The sequence below is a fragment of the Parus major genome, chromosome 1 (assembly GCF_001522545.3).
Source record: "Parus major isolate Abel chromosome 1, Parus_major1.1, whole genome shotgun sequence".
NCBI classification, from domain to species: Eukaryota; Metazoa; Chordata; class Aves; order Passeriformes; family Paridae; genus Parus; species Parus major.
Window position 1 is genome coordinate 86,725,260 of NC_031768.1, and position 8,780 is coordinate 86,734,039.

Genomic DNA, 8,780 nt, shown 5'->3' on the forward strand with positions numbered 1-8,780 from the left:
GTTCCATTATTGCACATTCCTCACGCACATGACATGCAAAAGTGGTGCCTGTGCTATTTTCCTGCCTCTTTGAGTACATAATCTTCCCTCCAAAGCTCCCTTTCTGTGGAATTAAACCAAACAGTTACCTGCTCATTAATATGAATTTGAAAATCTAAGAGGAAAAGCCAACAAAAATATTGGAATGCACCTTGTAAAAACAGTCTTCTGGACGTCCTTACTGTCTCTGACTCTCGAGCTAACTAACTATTGTCATATGAATAAAAATTATCTTGCACATGCATTAAATACACCATGTACTAAATCCCTGTGTTCTAATAGATACATGATGAGTTTGATAAGGATTTGTTCTGGGCAAGAAAATAACAACCCCTCCATCAGTAAGAAAATGACAGTTACTGGGATTAGGATCCTCTCAAGACATGCATCTTTTCTGAGAGTAGAGTTTTCTGAGTTTAGTATTTTCTCTTTTGCACTTCTGTTTGTAATCCAAAGGAGGATTGGTTCCCCCCACCTTAAACCTACCTGTTTGCAACCTGAAGAAGGTTTGAAAGTCATGGAATCAGACCCTTCCAAAACATATGAACTATTTCCACATACACACTAATGCTTCAATGGCAGCTCAATTCAAATCTGGTACAGTGAATCAGATCAGGAAACAAATAAAATTCAAAGCTCACCCTGCTCTAATACTGCCAGAAGGATGCCATGTAAATCATGTTTTCTTGTACCTCTTTCCATTGTGCACCCAGGAAAAACTCACAAGATTTTATAGGAAACTGCTTACATTTAACATAAAATAATGAGACCAGCTTTTGAAACAAAGCCTTTTTCCATTAAAAGCACTTTTCCATATTACTATAATTTAATGATGAAAAAAGTAATCAGTGAACAATTCAAAGAAAGACAGTAGTCCCCATTTCTTTTCTAAAGCACAGTCTTTTCCATGTAACAAACCAGTAATTTGATTAGAGTTCTTAGCTCAAGGCAAGAAATGTAAATATATACATAAGAGACGACTACAGAATCCTTCTCTGATTTGCATTCCCATGAGCACAGCTGGAATTTTCATGATGGAAATTCTGGATGACATCAGATGGACTCTGCTTTCAATGCCCATCAGAACATGATTTAAGAATTTGGAGCACATGTACAATTTGCAACTGGGCACATTATATGATGGTCCTTTATTAGCTTTGAATGTGCATATTGAAGTGTCAGGCAGGAATGGAACATTTAACTAGATAGTGTCTTACACCAAAATACACATCTATTAAATGTACAGTTTCTTCACCAAAATTCCTCCTTTTTTTGTCTCAAAGGGGCTTAGCTTGTTGAGATATGGAAATGTAAATGTTATGCATGTCTTCAGGCTGCAAGAATCTTACACAAGCCAAATTTTGTTGTTTGTTCAGGCCAATTCACTGAGCTCTTTTTTCACCTTTCACTTATGCTCTGAAATCTCTTAGAACAGTATCTTTTTTTTTATGTAGGGATGTTAAAACTATGATACCTGCTCTTAGCTTTTGAATTATTTTCATCAATCCTGTGAAATGGAATGGAACACAGCCCTAAGTTGAAAAATGAAAATTCTATTATCTCCAAGTAGTTGCACACATATGTAAGTGTGTGTTGAATTAATCTAAAATGCAGGATGGGCAGAAATTTCAGTTCCCCTATGGCACCATATATGTGTTTGTGAAAGCCCAGTAGCAGTTAACATTAGTTGCTCAAAAAATGAAGGAAATTTCTGCTTAAGGGAGTTTACAGCAAATCACTGTTTGTTTTTACCACAGCCACTTGTAGATACAAGTACATCTTGCACTCATGGATTCCCAGATCACTTATTTGACAGGGAAAAAAAGAGACCCAAATAGAAAACATCATTATTCTGTGTTATGAAATTCAAGAGTGCTTTAAAAGTCACCTGAAAGGGTATCAGTAAAAATCAGATTTAATACTAAGCAAAAGAATGACAAAGTTCTTCGGCAAGGTTCACTCTGCCGCTTACTAGATGGTTAAGCCACACTAAGGGTAAATAAGCCACAAACAAAATCCACTCAATCAAAACAGAAATGAACTGAAAATTATCTATGTGTGTGTATATTTAGCTGTGTGTGATAAAAGGATAGAAAGGACAAGGATAAAAAGGTATATGGCCTAAAAGCTTAATAGCACTCAAACTTAACAGCACTTAAACTTTACTTGTACCTTAAACTTGACAATTTAGCAATGGAACAACGTTTAACAGCCTTTAACATAACTTATACCTTAAACGTAGCAATTTAGCAAGGGGATAATACTCAACAGCATTTAATTCAGCCTACGATTTAATTTAAAGTTATTTACAGGCCTAACTTATTTAGACATCTAAGGTACTTAAACACCGAAGACAGCACCTTTTCTCCCATTTTGCCACATTTCTCCCATTTAGCATATGCACACTTGTATGCACACAGACATAAAGAGTCAATGCAAGGTACCTGTGAAAAGGTCCCCTCAAAGGTAACAACATATTCACTTTGGATGCCTTTGCATCTCCTCACTGAGCAAAGGGGTCTCGAGGAGTGAGGTTATCAGCCCGGGATCCATCGTTGTTTGGTGATCTCTGAGTGCAGCAAAACGAGTTTGCTGGCTCTGGGAGGCCCCTCTCAGAGGGAGGGTGCTGGTCTCACCCCAGGAGAGCTCCAAGGCTCTCATTTTGGACCGCTGTTTATCGGCTGCAACTGAGGGGGCCTTCATCCAATGTTCCATCCTGGCCACACTTCGCATCGGCACCCTTTCTTTGAAGGTGTGAGAATAAGGATGTTACACCATTCAGGCCAGAAATATAGTTTCCAAGGCTGTTCACAAAACATCCAGGAGCTCGTTAGGCAGCACAAGTTTCTGGGAGCGCTCTGTTTCTGATTAGCTCAAGAGGAACTGGGCTGAGGTGCTGCTTGTCAGGGCCAAGGCCTACGAGCATTTCTCAGATCACAGTGAGGCCTGGAAAGGGAGGGGGTGGTGGATAAACCAGCACAGCCAGTAAAAATCAGCCTCAATGGTCTAAGAGGAAAGAGCTACCAAATCCTTTTCCAGTCTAGTCTGAACAAATTCTAAGATCCCACTGTGTAAGAATAAGGCTTGAAATAACTTGCACCCTCAGAAGTGGGAAGAGAAAGGGCAGGTGAACATGACACACAGCCTTGGTACAGAGCCAAGGGAACAAAAGGGTCAGAGGAAAAATAAAGGGAAGAAGACAGACTATTGTATAACTGTGCACAAGTACAAGAGAACAGTAGTAAAAAGGGAATTAATTAACTAATTAATTGGTGTAGCTTTCCTTAATTATCTGTTGCTTAATCTCATCATGCAACTACATGTTTCTTCATCATTTATGCTGGACAACACCACAATTTTCAACTCCTAGGCAGGCAAGATCATCAGAATCTTCAGTGTTTGATACATTCCTTCCAATCAGAGGCAGGAGCATAAGGACACATTATGTATCCCTAAGAACATCCAATCACTTTGCTATACCAAATCAATTTCATACAACCTCCACAGCCTTGTTTTTTGATAATACCTAGGCTGACCTTATTCTATGTGTATGATGCTAAGTTTTCCTTTTGAAATCTCTTCAGACATCAGTCACAAAGCTGATGCAGTTTAATTGACACAGCTTGCACTGAATTAATGACTTTTTTTTATTGCCTGTTCTTCCTAGGCACAATATGGGAAATGTAAAGGAGGATGATCCACAGGTTCTATTCAATTAACATGGAAAGAGTTAAATGCAGCAACTAACAGAATATGCAAATAGCTATTCACTGTAGTTTGCATCCTTGTGATTACTGGTTGGGCTTTTACAATCAAAGCATTCTATCCTCAGCTAAGATAAATGGAAAATCCTATTGCATTTTTGTGGCTTTCCTGGACACCCACAACTTTGTCTTTTTCTGAGTATATACCTTAAGAGCAATACTATCATCCTGCTTTTAGTTTGTTTCATGCCTATACACAGATGATACTTGTGAAATGTGACATACAACTTTAAGATAGCATCTTGAAAATATGCCTAATAATTTTATAAAAAAAAAAAAATATAAAACCCTCCAAACATTAGTAATAAGTGACTAATCACATCTGATGCCTAAATTTTCAGTGCTGAAATTACTGCCTTGCAAAAATATAATCATTCTTCTGTTTTCCAAAAATGAAAATGTAAGGATTCAATCAGCCATACATAATAGCAGACCTGGCAACTCTTGAACAGATTTTCTCCTTTATGTATCAAGACATGAGACATAATGTTTACTACAAATCCCATTTTCCTTGACACAAGATTCTGCCATGCAGAAAGAGCACAAAAAATATTTACTTCAATGTCTTTTATTGAGAGGCTATTTTTTACCACACATTAATAAATAGCTGTTCACAGAGAAAATACACTTAGCTTGCATAGTTCCCTCTCTCTCTGTTTCTGTCTCACATGCACACACACATGCTCATAGTAACCTATAATTGAATTACAAAAGGAAAACAGTTTTAAATTATTAGCAATAAACAATCACTAGTGCTGAAGGAAGAAAATATGCAAACAATGCAAGCAGCAGTAGAATGTTGACTAATGAGTGATTTGCATCCCTCAGGTCACATTTGAAATCCCTTTCTTAAGCTAAAACTGTGGTGTTATGCTGGTTTGGTCTGGAGAAATTGTGGGTCTGGAGAACAGCTACCAGAGAGACCTGGTCCACTGTTTTTAATTTGTGCCTTCAAATTCAGGAATGAAAGATTTAAATATTCAGAGGAAAAGTTTAGAAATCTTATCTTACAAAAAAGGATAAACACAGACATACACATCACCTGATTCCTACTGAAACTTGGATCATTTTGATCTTGAGAATTGAGATGCTGGAATATAATTAAAAACTAGATGTGTCCTCACAATTCTCTCAAGCAAAGGTCAGAGCATAATCTGCCATAATTTATGCAAATTTTAGTGTCCACTGGATCATTTGTTCCATAGTTAGCTGACTGCACACTTACCATGAAATTCTGAACAGTGACCTCAAGTGAATTTTAATACACACGGTTTGAATAAATAGTGATTTCATGATTATTTGGAAATAAACTTGAGGGGGAAAAAAAGTAACAGAGAATCATATAAAACAATTTTTTTTAATTATTAAGGAAAAATGGTACAGAAAGCAACAATAGTCACAAAAAAACCCTGTATAGATGTATGTATAAATGAAAATGTCTCAGAGGAAGTGTACTGAAAACATCTGCCTCAGACTACAATTGAAAGATGTCATTAAAACTTTACTTTCAGTTTGTTTGACTCTTCATCCAATGGGTTATAAGATCAAAACACAGTTTATTCTGAAACTGAATAACATCTTATCTTTTCTTACAATAAATATCATATTGGTTTGCACTTGAAGTCTCCCTGAAACCAAATTTTGTCAAATATTAACATTTCTCTAGAGTCTACTTTCTTCAAGTAATACTTTTGCTGAAAAATTTCTGAGTGACACTTCTCCAAAAGCATTTGGGCTCACAAGACAGTAAATATATGACTAGCTTTTGGAAGGTTTTGACAAATACATTCATAAAGATAACACAAAGATAAATACCACTCCAGATAACTTCATTTAAGATGTCTGTTTAAACCATTGTCAGTTTGAGATACCAAGACTAATCCATCTCTAAGCTCAGGTTTGTCTTAACCACAGGATACATCTCATTTCTCTGAAACTCAAAATCCCTCCAGCACAGCCTGAGTAAGGAAGAAAGTGGTTTCCTTCCTAACTGCTTGTTTTCCTTCAGACAGCCCCGTTGTTACCTTAAAACTTAGTGTATTACCCTCATCTCTTAACTCCATCTCTGTTTTGTTTAAAGATAATGGCAGTTCAAAGGTACATGTACTTACACAGCCCAAAACAAGTTTTGAAGCAGTCTGTATTAACTTCAGACCACAAGACATGTATTTGGTGTGCTTATCTTACTTTCACAGGCGTATGGGACTGACAGTCATAAGACCTAGAAGAAGCCTTTAGAAGTGTGTACAGCCTTCTGTACAAAAGGGGTTCATACTCTGAACTGAAACAATCAGGCAAGAGTGGTTTGTCTCTGAGTTATCTTGCAGTGAGTGATGTACTTTGAAATTCTGTGTTGCAATGTGCAGCAGTAAAGGTATAAATTTCCCACAGATACAAAAGAACTGTGTTCAGAGGAATTGGAGGTAAAGATTACTGCTGCAAGCTGAAATCATGGATCAGGAGAGTGTCCTGTGGGACACATGATGGCTTTTGGATCAACTCTGGTTCTGCATTTCTGTCATTAAAGACCACATGGCCTTTTCATTTTGCATGAATGAGCAGGGCCTGTGTGTGATACCAGAAACCAGATCAAAGAAAGAACGGGTAGGTGCCGAGAGGCAAGTGAAACTCTCCTAAGAATACATAAGAGAAGACTCAGTCCTGCAGATTCACAAGAACAGAAAAACTCAGAACATCAAGACTCTCAAGTCCCTCAAGGCCAGATCATGGTACCAGGTAAGAGTCAGTGAGCGTCCGAGTGTGAGGCAATAACTGAAAGTAATGTGTGAATTGTTATCTGCTATTAATAATAACAGATTGATTCTACTACTAGTCTACCTAGTAAGAAGTGATCTAATAGACATTAATTGTGATCTTTTTCTCTCCTGACTTGAATACAAACCAGTAAAATTTACAAATTTACTCCTGAAACCATCACATCCTTGCTTGACTCTCTAGGACTAGTACAGGCTCATTAATGGTTGCCTGCCTGAGTCCCATCTGTACCTCACTGACCAACAAATATTCCACTAATCATTGTCCCTTCACTGACCTGCCTACTTTGCATTGTGTTGATAATAGTATAGGGAAGTCTGAGATGTTGCATATCCTCAGGGCAGAGTTTGTTGTCAAGTACCAGATTAAAATGCCTTGTGGTCACTATGAAATAAGGCCTTTCTGTCTGCTCTACAGCAATCTGCTCTTGTATCTGCAGCAAAAGGATGATTTATTCAGAGGATCTGTTGTGGTAATTCCTGAACAATGGAAAAGGGATTTAAGGGGACCATTGGAGTCATCAAATCCACACTTGCGTTAACTGAATGAAACATGGCCAATAGTTCCTTCCAGTGACCTTGGTCATTACTGCAGAAGTTTTCTGTCACCATTTTTACTCAGAGCTAATTCCAGGCCCTTATTTTTCTCATTCCTTGTGATATCCAGTCTTAAATGTCTCATAACAACTTTATGCTTTTCTTTACATTGTATAGTCTTTGTTCCAGTTTGTGTTGACCTGTCTCAAAATACTTAGAAGCAGAAGTTTGTTTTTTGTTAGGATCTTCATTACCCTTTGACTGTAAAATGGACTTTGTATTCATCTGATCATCCCTGAAGACATTCTTTGTATTGTTCCAATTCTAGCACATCATTCTGGTAAGCAAAGTGTTGTGTTCAGTTTCTTAAGCAAAATATCTCAGTTGTTCTGCTGTTTCCTGCTTGATTTTCCCAGAATCATAGCACCACTTTAGTTAGCAAAGATGTTAATATCATCAAGTCCAACCATTAACCTAGCACAAAACCTAAGGGCCTGAGGAAACCTATGTGTGTCATCTACACACCTTTGAAATAAATCTGTGGGTGGCAACTCAGTCACTTCCCTGGGAAGTCTGTCCCAGTGCTTGACAACTCTGTCAGTGAAGAATTTTTTCCCAATATCTCACCTGAGCCTCCTGAAGCACAATGTGAGGTAATTTTCTTTCATGGTGTCTGTTCTAAAACCCATGGGCACTGGCACATACCTGTCTACAAAGACACAGTGCCCATAGAAGAGGTGCTGGTCATCAAGGGCTTGTACACTGAGAAACAGATCTTACTCTACAGCTTCCTGGAGTGGGTTTAAAACATCAGTGAGAACTCAGTTGGTGGACACCAATCAGCAAAGACTAGTGCTAAGTGAAACCACTGAACTTCTGTATAGGGGCCAACATGATAATGCATACCTTACCTATCTCTCATTAGCACATCTGTAGTGGGATTTTCCAGACTTTGACCACATTTCCAATGGAGTTTCTGGTTTTCAGAGGTCTGTATCACATAGCAGAAGCAGGATGCTCTGCAAGGGAAGGTCAGCCAGTAACTGAAGCTGACAGCAAACTAGGCATGAAACACGATCCTCACAAGAGTTGCAGTTCCATAATACCTGAAAATAAAAACCCTCCAGAATAGGTCAGCAACAGCACCAATGTTAAGGCAGTAGTCCAGGCAATCCAGACAAAACCAAGATCAAGCCATAAAGTCAAGTCAGCAGATCAGGGTCAGATATCAGCAAAGTTCATGGCCAGACTTCAGCCTGGCTGCCCTGTAGCTCAAGCAGAGACCGTAGGTGAGTGGTGAGCTCCTGAGCAAAGAACAGGCAGCCTCCAGCCAGACTCTCTGCTCTTCCTCTCAGCTCTTTCTGCAGCAGTCTGACCCAAGGCTGTCCTGCTGCAAAGAACTTGAACAAGCAAAGCCAAATGAGAAGGGGAAGAGGTTGCAAAGATTTGTGTTATAAGGACTCAACAGTATGTATGTTACTGAACTCAGGATTCTGGATAAAGAACAGATAGATGTCATCAGAGAAAAGGAGGATGCTGTCGTTCTCATCCCATCACTCATAATAGTACATAATAGTTTAGACTGGTGTGAACAGCATTCTGCAACTTGTTCCAGTTGTCAGAATGAGCCAAGTAGCCACTGTTTAATTAACAGCAGCTTTTATTT